The sequence below is a fragment of the Dendropsophus ebraccatus genome, chromosome 1, assembly GCF_027789765.1.
Source record: "Dendropsophus ebraccatus isolate aDenEbr1 chromosome 1, aDenEbr1.pat, whole genome shotgun sequence".
In the NCBI taxonomy this organism is placed as follows: Eukaryota; Metazoa; Chordata; class Amphibia; order Anura; family Hylidae; genus Dendropsophus; species Dendropsophus ebraccatus.
Genome location: NC_091454.1, coordinates 171,378,181 through 171,393,588, shown reverse-complemented (window position 1 = coordinate 171,393,588; position 15,408 = coordinate 171,378,181). Strand labels below are relative to the sequence as shown.

The 15,408-nt window shown below is 43.4% G+C and overlaps 1 protein-coding gene across 1 annotated transcript in view; it reads right to left on the bottom strand.

The window, feature by feature from the left end:
* The window catches only part of RLBP1 (retinaldehyde binding protein 1), a 37,305-nt gene extending 29,780 nt beyond the window's left edge, over window positions 1–7,525 (bottom strand). Inside the window, exons 1-2 of the mRNA XM_069956666.1 lie at window positions 7,484–7,525; window positions 113–222 (exon numbers count right to left, since the gene is read on the bottom strand). The gene's annotated coding sequence lies outside the window, so the exon portion shown is untranslated. The remainder of the gene's footprint in view (window positions 1–112; window positions 223–7,483) is intronic.
* Between the last annotated feature and the right edge of the window lie 7,883 nt (window positions 7,526–15,408).

Below are 15,408 nucleotides of genomic sequence, written 5' to 3'. Positions count from 1 at the left end.
TTCTCTATTGTTTGTGTCATTTAACCCCGTTATCACATGTATGATGCCATAGAATAAATGGTGCTTTAAAATAAACAATAGCAATTTTAATAGATGGCCCTGGTTCACTTACCTGAAATCTAATGTCCGTACAGTCTGGCAGCTCCTCCAATGTCTTGCTGCTGCTCAGTTCTTTATCACATTTGCTTGCTGTGTATTACCAATGGACAACCCCCTGCCAATCTGAAAAAGAAGAGATGAATAGGAGTGAAAAGAGTCTGGCAGACACCGTGGGACTCTCCTCATTCCTGTTGATCATATCCCATTGAGCCTAGTGTCATCCACTGTCAACTGCAAGCTGAGCAATAGAAGGGCAGACAGGCCCGTAGGGTAATGTGATTGGGTGACATATCTGGACTTGTTCATATAAAAAAAAGTGTGGTATATGATAGTGGTTAAACCACCTTGTATGCCATTTGCTCTCAATGTGTCTTTGCATATATAAGGGTAGCTTCACACACACTGCTTCATAGCGGATCAGAAGCGGATTTGATCTAAATAGCTGAACACAGCAACAAATCTGCACCATCAAATCTGCTGTGGATCCTGTACATGTGAATAAACCCAAAAGATGATTTATTTCTGCTACTTTGTACATAAATCTTTCACAGGCTGATGCATTTCCCCAACGTCCATGCCATCCGGTCTCCTGCGGACGTTTCAGGGATAGACTCCTCCTTCCTCATGCACATGGCCTGCTGGCCATACATGTTACAATGTATAGATTGTAAGCCCTGGCAGACCCCATCTACCTGTCTGTCATTAGCCTCCATGTAATGTGTTTTTGATCTTGTATTGTTCTTGTTTGTTACCCCTATCTATTGTATAGCGCTCTGGAATTAAGGGCGCTCTATAAATAAATAAAATCAATAATAATTATAATAAAATAATAATAACACAATAAGGTTATAGAACAATGAGCTTACCAGTAATTTTTTTGCTATATATGAAGAGGCATATATGAAATGATATTTTCTACACTAAGAATGATGTTTTATGTAAAGATCATACATCATAGGAAATTAGTGGCTTTGGTATAGTATGAAGTGACTGTGCGGACATTAGATTTCATAGTGATATTTACTTTGTAATACAAGAGAAAATGTTAGCTTTAAAATAAGCATATTGCTTGGAAAGGATATACTGGCATCAACATCAAATTTCCTGCTTGAATCCTTAGTTATCAACATTATGCGAACCTGTCAGTACCTGCTTGTTATTAAGTATATCAAGCTGAAGTGCCCAGAGGGTGTTCAACTGCATGGTAAGTGCCCATGATAACACCTACCATCCCTGGTGAATAAGAGGGGCTGACTAACCTTAGGCACTTGACATGCTGGAGAGCGCCCCCTGGGCACCTAAGCCAAATTTGCATGTTAACAAACAGTCTGATGACAGGTTCACTTTACTCTAAGAAATTCTTGCAGAGTCAATAAAGCAGATACATCATCTGTGCAATTTTTTTTTTTTTTTTGAATGAGTGGTACATTTTATGGGCTGCACAAAATGTTATGCTTGTTGCACCAAAATGATCATTCAACGCAAGCGCCTTGATAAATTTTTTTTCTTAAAACAACTTGGCTAACTACACCAGTGTAGGAGTCAGGTACACTGTACAATTTTTTTGTGCAAAAACTGAAAACTTGCACTTTATAAATCTCACTAACAAAAAGTAGCTAAAAGGAAACCATGCCTCCTTTGAGGGCAAAAATAAAAAATGGTGCAGCCTGCTTTTTAAAAAATAGCACAAAGGCCTTTTTAAGCTTTGGATGTTCAGGCATGATGGGAGATGTAGTTTTGCAACAGCTATAGGGCCAAGGTTCTCTACTCCTGTTATAATGGGAACAACTCTTGAGGAATTAGGCTATGTTCACACACAGTATTTTTGCTCAGTATTTTGCAACCAAAACCAGGAGTGGATTGAAACCAATGTTCACACACTGTTGAAATTAAGTGGATGGCCGTCATTTAATGGCAAATAATGGCTCTTATTTTAAAACAATGGCAATTTTTTAAAATAATGGCTATTTGCCATTAAATGGCGGCCATCCACTCAATTTCAACAGTGCATGAACAGAGCCTTTCTGTGTTTTCAATCCACTCCTGGTTTTGGTTGCAAAATACTGAGCAAAAATACTGTTTGGGATCATAGCCTTAGCCCGTTATTCTATTGTCCGGCTTCCGAATAGAGGGTAGTGGTAGTCAGCTAGGACCTGTTCACACTGAGCAAAACATGTGTACGTTTCTGAGTAGAACTCGGGCCACAAACTACGCTCAGACTCCTGCCTCAGATTCCGAGCGGACTCAGATTCCACTCGGAATTTCCGCCTGTTTTGCTCAGTGTGAACGGGCCTTTAGTTACAGCTTTTATTCACACACAATAAACCCGATCGTTTACAGGTCATTGAGTCTGTTGTATCAGTATAAATAGTTCATGAACTCGGCATGTAAGGGGGGAAGACATTATAACACAAGTTTGTTAGTTTGTAGTAAAAAAGATTTGGGCCACTTTCTTCGGCTTTGTGTGTTCCCAAAAAGAAATTCTCTCCTATTCAATTTTTCTTTCATTAGAGGGTTCATTTAAAGGGAACAAAAGAAGTTTCTTTATGGAGAATTCCAGGCTCCTCATTTGTATCTGTTCTATTACTATGAAGATGGGAAAACTTCAGCTACTTGGCACTAAAATGGATGCTTTACTTTATAATTCTACGAAAATATGACAATGGTGCAGATTTATCTGTCCGTCCGACACCAAAACTGTCTGGTTTTGCCAGACAGTCTCTCAGCCAGAGATGTCAGCAGAGAGCAATGTGTCAGACTGAAAAGAAAACACCACTTCCTGCAAGACATACAGCAGCTGATAAGTACTGGAAAACTTGAGATTTTTAAATAGAAGTAAATTACAAATCTATATAACTATCTGACACCAGTTGATTTGAAAGATTTTCACTGGATTACTCCTTTAAATCTATCTACCTTGACAGGGAAGAAGGAAAAAACTGACTTCGTTTAGGAGCTGACAATTCAGAACAGTTTTCTCAATCTAGTATATCAGACTTACCAATTTAGTGTAAAGTATTAAACATATTGCACAGCATGAGTGCAGCTCCTGCGCCAAGTCATCCCAGTCACGTACTGGGTATCAGCCAAATGTCATGCAGTTTAGGACATGTCTGTATGTAATTATGTAAGAAGGGGTTAAAGGGGTACTCTGGAGGGAAAAAAAAAGTGTACTCCGGAGGAAAAAACTTGTGGCAGATAGTTATACAGATTTGGTAATAATTTCTGTTTCCAGTTCTTATCAGCTGCTGTATGTCCTGCAGGAAGTGAATCCAAAATAGAAAACCTCTACAGCTCTGGACAGTTCCTGACACAGACAGAGGTGGCAGCAGAGAACACTGTGTCAGACTGCAAAGAAAACACCACTTCCTGCAGGACATACAGCATCTGATAAGTATTGGAAGACTGGAGAGTTTTGATTTTATTTTATTTTTCTCCAGAGTACCCATGTGTAGAACACAATGGTCCAAACCTATCATTCTATCTGAAAACACAATCTGATTTGCCCATAGTGACCAATCTCAGCTTTCATTTCTCAATTGCCCTGGTAAAATGAAAGATGAGCTGTGATTAGCTTTAGTATCAGACAGCTTGATAAATCTGGGCAAATTTCTTGAATTTTTCAATCCAATAAGTCATCTTGGAATTTTTCATGCTTTTTAATCGATACCAGAAGTAAAGTCACATGTCGACACAAACATAAGTGTGACTTGGGACAAGGACACCATTTCTTTAGCTTCGCACAGTACTTTGGGCACATGATCTGGAGTAGGAATCCAGGTATTCATTAGATGCCTTGGTGACTCCTCTCTCACATTATCACCTGTCTGGGATTTGCAGATTACACCCTATAGCAGCGTTTCCCAACCTGGGTGCCACGGCACACTGGAGTGCCGGGAGAACCCACCAGGGGTGCCGCAGGATCCCGGTGGGAAATGTGCGCTGCCTCTTTAAGCATCCCGAGAAGCTTCTCGGGATGCACAGATCACTTTCATGTTCCGCCCGCACTGTGAGCGGGCGGAACATTAAAGTAAGCAGAATATAGGAGCAGGAAGTGTCAGCGTCCTGCTCCTATATTCACTCCCATAGGCCGCCGGCACTTCATGCCAGCAGCCTATAAGAGGCCGGGACGTGACCTCTCCGACAGGCCTGATGATGTGACGTCATCACGCCTGCCGGAAGTCCCGTCCCAGCGACTCGCAAGATGGAGCCCGAAGAGGAGGAGAGCTGCTTCCTGCAGCCACAGCGTGGATTAGGTGAGTAAGATGTTTTTTTTTTTTTTTTTTAGGGGCAGAGCAGGGGGCATTATTAGTTCATGGGGGGCACCTCTGGGGGCATTATTAGTTCATGGGGGCACCTCTGGGGGCATTATTAGTTCATGGGGGCACCTCTGGGGGCATTATTAGTTCATGGGGGCACCTCTGGGGGCATTATTAGTTCATGGGGGCACCTCTGGGGGCATTATTAGTATATGGGGGCACCTCTGGGGGCATTATTAGTATATGGGGGGCACCTCTGGGGGCATTATTAGTTCATGAAGGCACCTCTGGGGGCATTATTAGTTCAAGGGGGCACCTCTGGGGGCATTATTAGTTCATGGGGGCACCTCTGGGGGCATTATTAGCTCATGGGGGCACCTCTGGTGGCATTATTAGTTCATAGGGGGCACCTCTGGGGGCATTTATAGCTCATGGGGGCACAGCGGGGGATCCTACATACAGGGGGCACAGCAGGGGATACTACATACAGGGGGCATCCCACATTCCTACTCGCTTTACTGCACATAACACCAAACAGCGCAGATACTTTGGGAGCCGACAGGAGGGAGAAAGGGAAGGAAGTTGCTAGAAATGTGCGGAGCCTAAATTGTTTGTCTTGCAGGTTCTGAAGAGATAAAAAAGTAGCTGGAAGGAATCATCATAGCGGATGGAGAGGAAAAGGGAAAGTGACTCCTCAGATCAAAGAAGACGTCACCTGTGAGTCACTGTATAACGGTTTTCTTATTTTGTAGAACATTATTTAGTAGGGGTGCCCCAAGGAAAAAAAAAATTTCCAAGGTGTGCCCCGAGGTGGAAAAGGTTGGGAAGCACTGGTCTATAGAGCTGATGAAGCATCACTGTCAATCTCAAGCAAAGCTAAGGGCCCTATTACACAGAGCAATAATCAGCCAAATCAGGCCAATTCAGCAGATTACTGCTCTGTGCAGGGGCGGACACAGACTGCAAAGGGCCCCTGTGCAAAAAATGTATTTAAGCCCCCATAACCTATTACTTTCTCCACCTTTGTGCCTTAAAGGCGCACACAAATGTACGCCCAGGTATCCGGTACATGTGTTCTGGTTTCTCAGGAGGGCCCTAAAGTGCAGCACAGATGCCAGAGCCCACCAAAGGAATGTACTGTAGTCTGTGCAGGCCCCAGATTGGGACTGGGGTACCTTTGGCCAACCAATAGAACTGATCATGGGGGGCAGCCAAATAAAGGACCCGTCCGAAGTGAAATGCTGACCTGGTCCCATCTTGGACTGATGTATCTGTGACCAGAATAATAATAACTACAACCTGCACTGCGAGAAAGAGTACATAGGCTCTTAGCTGCTTTGCTCTATCCGTATAAGTTCCTCTGCTTATAGGATACTGTCATGCACCTTTAGAGACCTTCAACGGCGTGGGTTGGGGTTATCCCTGACTTGTTCTCTCTTGAGTTGTTTAGCACTGCATGGTAAAGATAAGTGTTGCTTTAAAGAAAAGAGTCTATGTGTCTTCCAGCTCGTCTGTCCCGGAGGGGGAGCCTGGCTCTGGCTAAACTGGTTAAACTCTGCAGGAGACTCTGGTCTGTGTTTCTTGCCTTTACGAAAACTAGAGATGAACTCCCTAAGTGTGGGTCTACACTTCCTCTCCCCATGTGAAAACTTCCTTCAGGGTAGAGAAGAGAGTACAAAGAGAGAAGAGGATAGAGAGATGTGAAAGGGAAGAATAGCTCTCATTGGTGCACAGATCCCAGACAAACAATAACCCCTTGTTCACTACAGCTGTGCAATATACAACTATAGATATACATACTAGCGACACCTAGTGGCAAGACTTCATTACCACTTGACTTTGAGTACAAGCTTTTGCGAGGGGTGTTCAAAGTAGCAAAACCCATGGTGGGACAACACCCAGTTGACCCTCTATCTTACAACTTCCAAAAGCCTGACAGGCACACTGACAATAATTACTCACTGTCGGAGCTGCTGTTGCTTCTCCTCACAGTCCTGTCCCTGGCAGCCATAACCCTGTAGGATCCCTCCAGCCCCTGTCATCACATGCTCCCTGTCCTCTCCTCCTCACACAAGGTATGCCGGACAGTGCAGTACAGGAGGGGCTGTCAGCAGCGTTACGGAGGAGAGATAAGAACCAGCCCTGGCAGGGTACAGCATCCAGTCACTAAGTGGGCCCAAAAGGAGCAGGGGCCCGCACTTCCCGAGTGCTGATACCAAATGAAGGGCCCACTACAGACATGTGCCATGCTGAGCTGACACTTTAGAGTCTGAGCCTTGTGGGCCCCTCTATTGGCCTGGGCCCCTGTGCAGCTGAACAGGCTGCACAAGTGATATGTCTGCCTCTGGCTCTGTGTCTGGCTCTTCTGCCCTCTGCTCGCTTCCCAGAGCCGGTCTCTGAACTAACAGGCCGCTTAGCCAATCATTGGCTGTGGCAGTCCCGTCTCGGCCAGTGATTGGCTGAGCAGCCTGTCAGTTCACAAACCTGCTCTGAGGCTACAGTGGCAGCTCCAGGAATTGAGCAGAGGGCAGAAATACCCTAGGAGCATGGAGAGGTAATGTATACAGTTTAAAGGAAAACAATAATTGAGTAATGTAATAGGCTCAGTAAATGAGTGCAGATCTAGCAGAAAGTGATCAGGCTGTGTAATACAGCCCTAAAGGTATAGGAAATCATCAAATCGCGGGAGTCATTATCTAAATATTAAACATTCTATTAAATCTGTCCCATTGTATTGATAAAACATGTGGACATTAGAATTAGAATTGCATGTATTATTGGGTCACCCTCTACTAGCCTAGCATATATACAGTACATATACAAATAGACTGTGTAATTATAAGGCATTATCACATTGAACCCACTTCCAGAATCCGTTACGCAACTTATCTGTGCCCTGCTTCCTGTCTTCTTATGAGGAACAAAGCTCATATTGTATTGTGGCTGCTGTGTAGAAAGTAGGGTAGTCAGGGCCTGACTGGCTCTTTTGTCTATGGGCTTACTACTGTAGTGTCATTCATTTACAAACAAGACTTGAAATTCTGATGTATCAGAAATCTATTGTTCTGGCTCATTTGCAAGCACAATTATGAAAGGGAAATTGACAGGATGAGTTCAGATCTCACCTCCGAGAAAAGAAGTAATTGGACCATTATCTCTGTGTGTTCCTGAGAAGAAAAAAAACCAGGATACAATAAGTATAGTCTGGTTTGTTAATGCTACTATGGGAAATAAATGACTCTAGTAAAGGATAGGAGTATAGGAGCTCAGGAAAGACTATATGGGGAAGAGGCATAAAAGAAATATTCTGGTTTACACTTGCTATAGTTAAAGTTGTCTTATGACAAAAGTTTCTTTACTTTTATAGCTCTAGGACCCTGTCTATTGCTGATAATGGCCCCCAAATCCCTTCTCAGCTGGGAAGCAGGATGGGCATGTGCCATTCCTTTACATAGAAATAAACGGGAGAGTACGTTACAGTCAATGGTGATCACATTTGGCAAATTTGGGGGTCCCAGAAGGTATTGTTACTAGAGATGAGCAAAACTCAACATGCTTGTGTCTGTCTAAACCTGAGCCTGAAGCATTTGATTACCGGTGCCTTAAGCAGCCCTAAGACTACCTGAAAAACCTACAACCATAGGCTGTATGCATGTTTTCCAGGCTGCATCCAACTTTGGTATTCAACTGACACGCGCTTGGATTTGGACATAACCAAGCATGCTCGATTTACGCTCATCTCCAATTATTATCTAACCTACTTTTAGAATCTGATGGACATATTATAAAAGTAGAAATGGATAGTCATTAGAAAATCACTAAAAATCATAATCATTAAAGGTAATGAATGGATTAGATTTTTAGAGTTTCTGTTTTCTTCCAGGACTGGATCAAGCTTTTCCCAGCACCCGGGGAGCAGCGTCACAAGCAACTGTGAGTTATAAGGCAGCAGGCTGATGAGTGGTACAAAAACATTTTCATAAGACTTTAACCCCTTACCGCATCAGTCAGTACATGTAAGTCCTGATACGGAAGGGGGGGTTCAGAGAGGGGTCGTGCGACGTGAACTACCACAATCCCAGCTGCTATCTGTAGCCTGAGACCGCAGCTAATAGCGGGCGCGGTCCAATCGTCACACCCGCTAATTATACATTAAAATGCAGCTGTCAAAACTGACAGTTGCATTTAAATGTATTATATTCCCCTTTCCCTGGTGTCTAGTGGGGGATCCCCCCACCCCGCGCAATGTGATCGCAGAGGGGAGATCCCTTCTGCTTAGTGGGCCAGGGCACACTGACGCTGATCCTAGCTCGTCAATCGATGAATCTGGTCTGCTGCAGACCAGACTAATACAGCCATGATCTTATCGATCTAATCTTTATGGGAGATCCCTGCAGTAATACTGTAGGGGCACTAAAAGTTAAAGTATAGAGTAAAAAAGAAGTGTTTTTATTAATAAAAAAAAATCACCTCCCCTAATAAAAGTCTGAATCGCCCACCTTTTCCCAGTTTATAAATAATAATAAATAAACAAACATATTTGGTATCTCCGCGTGTGTAATTGCCCAAACTATTAAATTATCATATTCCTGATCTCGCATGGTAAACGGCATAAGAACAAAAAACGCCAAAGTGCAAAATTGAGCATTTTTTGTCACATCAAGTCAAGAAAATTGTAATAAAAAGTGATCAAAAAGTTGCATATATGCAAACAAAGTCCCAGGAGAAAGAGCAGATAATGTGGCATAAAAGATGCCCCCTTACACAGCCCCATAGACCATAAGATAAAAGCGTTATAAGAATGGGAATAAAGCAATTTTAAATACATTTAGTTTTTTTTAAAGGTTTTAATTTTTTAAAAGCAGTCAGATAAAATAAAAGTTATATAAATGACATATTGTGTAATCGTACTGGCTTGAGAAACATATATAACATGTCATTTTTACTATCGAACAAATAGCATAAACACGAAACCCCCCAAAATGAAAATAAATTCCTTTTCTTTTTCAATTTCACTACACAGATAATTTTTTTTCTGGTTTCACAGTGTACTTTATGGAAAAATTAAGTCTGCCATTGTAAAGTACAACTAGTGGTGCAAAAAATAAGCCCAGTCCTGAAAGGGTTAATAAAACTTTTGCTCGGTTTCTCTTCTACATCCTCTTTGTTTTACAGAATGTATGTTATGATTCATAGATCTGAGTCTCATACAATCCCAGAGTTAGGGAAACCAAGTCTACCAGTAGAGGGGCAAACATTATATGGACAAAAGAATCGGAGCACCTACGTTTTAAAGGTACAGCTCCAGTTTTAGGACGCACAATTCTAAACCCATAGGCATGGGATATGGAATTATTCCCCCTTGCGGTTATATCGGTTCCTTTCTAGAATGGCGCTGGATATACAATGTTATACAATAATCCTACAGCTTAGCTCCCCCAGTACAATAGGTAGACATATTTCTATGTTAGAAGCCTCACTTTTACTAGACCTCCATTCAGATATGGAAACAAAACCCAAGCTCCTTAGACACACACACAATAAATCAGCTCTGCTAATAAAAGGTCCCTCTTGTTCATAAGAATTAAGCTTCCTTCTGTATAAGTAGTTTATGGAAAACTGTTACCCAAGAAACATGTGAGCTTTAAACCAGAGGCAGGTGAGTGCTTAGTACTGTATTAACCCTGTACTGGCTGCAGTGTCACTGTCCTCAGGAATCCCGGCTGCATCTTATTGCTGTGTTCTGTTGCCCTGTTCCTTGTCTACAAAATAGAATAACATCCTATAGCAGACTAGTGGCACCAATTTAAGATCATGGGCTCTAATACAAAATCAGTAGCAGGTCTCTAACTATAATGTGTCAGTGTTATACAGTGTACACCACATCTCCAATAATGCATTTTTCTTGTGTTCCCCGAAACACTGCATGTTTTGAAGGTTTTCTGGTCAAAGATGACGGGTGTCCTATCCATACGATAGACCTTTAATGGCTAAAGTGGTGGGGATGAAACCTGACACCCCTGCCAGTCAGCCATTCTGCAGGGCTGCCATAGCTGAATCAACCATGTGATGGGCCTGGAGGAATTGCCATTTACTGCGTAGTGGCCGTGCCTGGTTACTGCAGGTTAATGGGAGTTGAGAAGTAGTAACTAGTATGGCCACTATACAGTGAATGGAGCCAACTCCAACCATCTCTATTCCCAGCATAGATTAAACCATAGCGGCTCGCAGAACACCTATTAATGGTCTATTCTACAAAATAAGCCTCGGAAAACGAAGAGAAAAGTAGCTTATCTCCATGAGGACAAAAAGATCAGTTCAAAACCAACATGCCCAATATTTCTCTGTAGAGTTGGGAGACCTCCCTAGAAACTTAGCCATTCCTACATAAATCAGTTGCTTCACCTGACTTTTTTCTAATGTGTATAGTGGATTTTAGGGTCTGTTTGCGATCGTCAGATTCGCTGGCAAAATCTGCATGCTACTTTTTCTAGCCAAAAAACGTGAGCACTAGCCCCACTGAATAACCAGAAGATCTGCCACCCATCTAAGGCAGAAATAAAAGTGCAAGTTCCGGATTTCTTCCATCGGATCCTCTACTAAATAAGGCTGACATATGTGAACATGCCCATAAAGCAAAATAGCCCATTAACCACAAATTAAAAGATTGTCACAAACCAGATTTCGTTGTTACTGTGGTAAAACCCGTCACTGAAATGAAAAATGTAAAAGCTTCAGTCAGGCATACAATGCGGACCAGGCAGACTTCCAGCTTTCCAGCCAAATGATCTGCTTATTCTGGGACAACAGCCGGCAGCTTCATGTAATTAAAGGGCAAAGTCAGGAATCTTGTTCTGTAATTTCACAGAGATTTGGAAACAAAATAGACCATTCAGTAGCACAGAGCAGCTTTGTTACTTGTCTGCTCCTCTGGGATTTGTCTGCTTTTGTTCAACCCTCACTTGTCTATTTGCTTAACCTCTGAAGGTGTGACACAGATCAGCAGCTCCAGCAGCAAGAAACTAAGGGACATCAGTGATTGGACAATGCAGATCTGGAGGAGATTGTAAGAACCCCCAAAGCTTTGGAGACGACACTAATATGTCAACAGGTCTACATGTGGGATAGAATATAGTCGTGTGTAAACCATGAAACCAGATGGTTCTGTGATGGACAGGAAAATGAAAAGAATCACTCAGCTGTAGTCTAAATTCTCCCTAACCATAAACTCTCAGATTACCTGAATTTAACTGTTTATTTTATGGCTATGTGCATGCTCAATATTTTGGTCCCTATTTTCATTTTCAATAAAATTGATGCAAAAAATAGCAGAAAATTGTACTTGTCTGTCTTTTCCTATGAACAGCTAATTTTTTGCTTTTTTAAAATTTATTTAAGATATTTTCATTATTTTGTTGCTACAGGAAATGCTATTATATCATTTGCAATCAAACCTTCTTAGAATGAAAATGTTCCAAAAAACAGACCGCTTTTACTAAAAAAAAAAAAAGCACATAATTTTGCACTTAACCTCTTAAGGACGGAGCCCAAAATGGCCTTAAGGACCGCACCAAATTTCAGGAATATGACATGTGTCACTTTATCTATTAATAACGTCGGCATGCTTTTACCTATCCGGCTGATTCTGAGATTGTTTTCTAGTGACATGTTATACTTTTTTTTTTTTTTGTAAAATTGAGTCGATACTTGTAGCTTATCTTTATGAAAAACCCCAAAATAATGTGAAAAATTGAAAAAAATTGCATTTTTTCTAGCTTTGAAATTTTGTGCTTGTAAGGAAAATGGTTATGCCACATAAATTAGATTAGCAACATGTCTACTTTATGTTGGTAGCATTTATTAAACTTGCCTTCAATTGTTTAAGACAATAGAAAGCTTCAAAGTTTAGCAGCGTTTTTCAAAATTTTCACAAGAATTTCAAAATCTGATTTTTCAAGGGACCAGTTCATGTTTGAAGTGGATTTGAGGGGACTGTATGTTATGAAGCCCCACAAAGCACCCCATTTCAGAAACTGCACCCCCCAAACTGTTCAAAATCAATTCCAGAAAGTTTTTTTTAACCCTTTAGGTGAGTCACAGAAGTGTGTAAGAAAATGGAAATTTTTAATTTTCTTAGGTTTTCTATTATGAGAGATATTTGATCACAATATAATTTCTGCTATTTCCGGAGAAATACACCACAATTTTTATTGCCCCATGTCTGCAGTTTATAGAAATGTATGATATGTGGCCCTATTGCGCTATTTGACGCAACCACAAGCCTCAGATGTAAAGGAGTGCCTAGTGAATTTTGAAGCCTCCTTACAATTGGCCAATTTTCAAAGTACCACTTCTGGTTGGCAGAGGCTCAGGGGTGCCAAAACCCAAACAAAAACCCCTAAAGGGACACCATTTAGGAAACTAGACCCCTCGAGGAATGTAACAAGGGGTATAGTGGGCATTTGGACCCCACTAGTGACAGACCCAATGTGCCGTGAAATTGAAAAATTTAATTTCTTTACACTAAAACTTGGCCTAGCCTTAAATTTTCAGGCTAACAAGGGGTTAAAAGGAAAAATAAACTCATAAAACTTGTAGAGAAATTTCCCCCGAGTACAAAAATACCCCACATTGGGACATAATGTATCATGCGGGCGCAGGACACGCCTCAAAGTAGGAGCACTATTTGCCTTTTGTAAGCTGGAGCAATTTCCCCCGATTACAGGAATACCCCACATGTGGACACAAAGTGCAAAGTCAGCGCACAGAAAGCCTCCAAAGGGAAGGAGCGCAATTTGAATTTTGAAAGCTGGATTTGGCCAGAATGAAGGACAAAGGCCATGTCGGGTTTGCAGAGTCCCTGTGATGCCAAAACATTGGAAACCCCCCACAAGTGACCCCATTATCGAAACTACACCCCTCAAGGAGTTTAACAAGGGGTGTGGTGACAATATGGGCCCCACTGGGGACAGAGACAAATGTGGAACAATGTGCCGTGAAAATGAAAATTTAAATTTTTTACCCTAAAATTGTGGTGTAACTTAGAATTTTTCATGTTCACAAGGGGTTAAAAGAAAAAACAAACCACAAATCATGTAGAGCAATTTCCCCCGAATACAGAAGTACCTCACATGTGAACACAAAGTGCAAACTCAGCGCACGGAAAGCCTCCAAAGGGTAGCAGCGCAATTTGGATTTTGGAAGCTGGATTTGGCCAGAATGGATGACGAAGGGTTCGCAGAGCCCCTGTGCTGTCAAAACATTGTAAACCCCCACAAGGGTTTGTGGGGCTTCCTGGGGCGGCGCCTTGGGGGCTTATCATCACTAAATGATGACTATGAGGAAGAAGAGAAAGGGAGAAGGAACGAAGGATCTTCCTCTTCTCCCTCACTGGTTGTCTCAGTATCGGAGGCGATCCAGGCGTATGCCTCCTCGGCCATTTTTTTGTTTTTTCTTTAGGATGCCTTCACACACACCGGATCACGCTGTGGATTCGCAGCGAAATCAGCTGCGGATCCAGTGTCAGTGTATCCCTATGAAAATACATACTCGCAGCGGGAATGACATGGCCGGATCATACATCACCTCCTCCCACTCTGGCTTGCTTCAGGGCTCCCGGCGTCTGCTTATCCCGCGCAGCCAATCAGTGTGCTGCCCCGCCACAGTCACTGATTGGCTGAGCGGGACGTCCAGCTGAGAACCTCCGAAGCAAGCTGTAGCGGGGAGGAGGTGCTGTATGCTCCGGCCAGCGGGGGTTTAACTTACATACACGCAGCGGGATGTCATTCCCGCTGCAAGTATGTATTCTCATAGGGATGAACTGACACTGGATCCGCAGCGGATTTCCCTGCGAATACACTGTGTGAAATCCGCATCGGATCCGGTGTGTGTAAAGGCATCCTTAGAGCGGTGTGTAAGTGGGGGTGGGGTGGCAGGACACGGAGTGGGGTGGCAAGACGCAGAGGGTGGGGTGGCAGGACGCAGAGGGTGGGGTGTGGCAGGACGCAGAGGCTGGCGGGACGTAGGGGTGGGTAGCAGGACGCAGGGGGTAGGGTGGCAGGACGCAGAGGCTGGCTGGACGCAGGGGGTGGGGTGGCAGGACGCAGGGGGTGGGGTGGCAGGACGCAGGGGTGTGTGGCAGGACGCAGGGGGTGTGTGGCAGGACGCAGGGGGTGTGTGGCAGGACGCAGGGGGTGGTGTGGCAGGACGCAGGGGGTGGTGTGGCAGGACGCAGGGGGTGGTGTGGCAGGACACAGGGGGTGGTGTGGCAGGACGCAGAGGGTGGGGTGGCAGGGCGCAGAGGGTGGCGGGAAGCAAGGCTGGGTAGCAGGACGCAGGGGGTGGGGTGGCAGGATGCAGGGGGTGGTGTGGCAGGACGCAGATGGTGGGTATGCAGGATGCAGATGGTGGGTATGCAGGATGCAGAGGGTGGGGTGGCAGGACGCAGAGGCTGACTTGACGCAGGGGTGGGTAGTAGGACCCAGGGGGTGGGGTGGCAGGACGCAGGGGGTTGGGGCAATATGAGGACCACAATACTGACTGAAATATACGTAGTGTGAACCCAGCCTAAGGCTGCTTTCACACTACGTATATTTCAGTCAGTATATGTATATTTCAGTCAGTATTGCAACCAAAACCAGGAGTGGATTGAATACACAAAAAGGCTCTGTTCACACAATGGTGAAATTGAGTGGATGGCCGCCATTTAATGGCAAATACTTGCTGTTATTTTAGAACAACGGCTGTTATATTGAAATAATGGCCGTTATTTACTGTTATATGGCGGCCATCCACTCAATTTCACCAGTGTGTGGACAGATCCTTTCTGTGTTTTTAATCCACTCCTGGTTTTGGTTGCAATACTGACTGAAATATACGTTTCATTCACATTAGACAATTATTACTATGAATTTTTGAAATAGTTTGTCCGACATTTTTCTCTCCCCTTCACCCCATATAAACGCTCAGCACAGCCAAGTATTTACGTGTAATGAATGAAGAGAGGGGAGGTAAGGTATGGCAAAAAGTAGGTGGATTCATGGTAGATTAT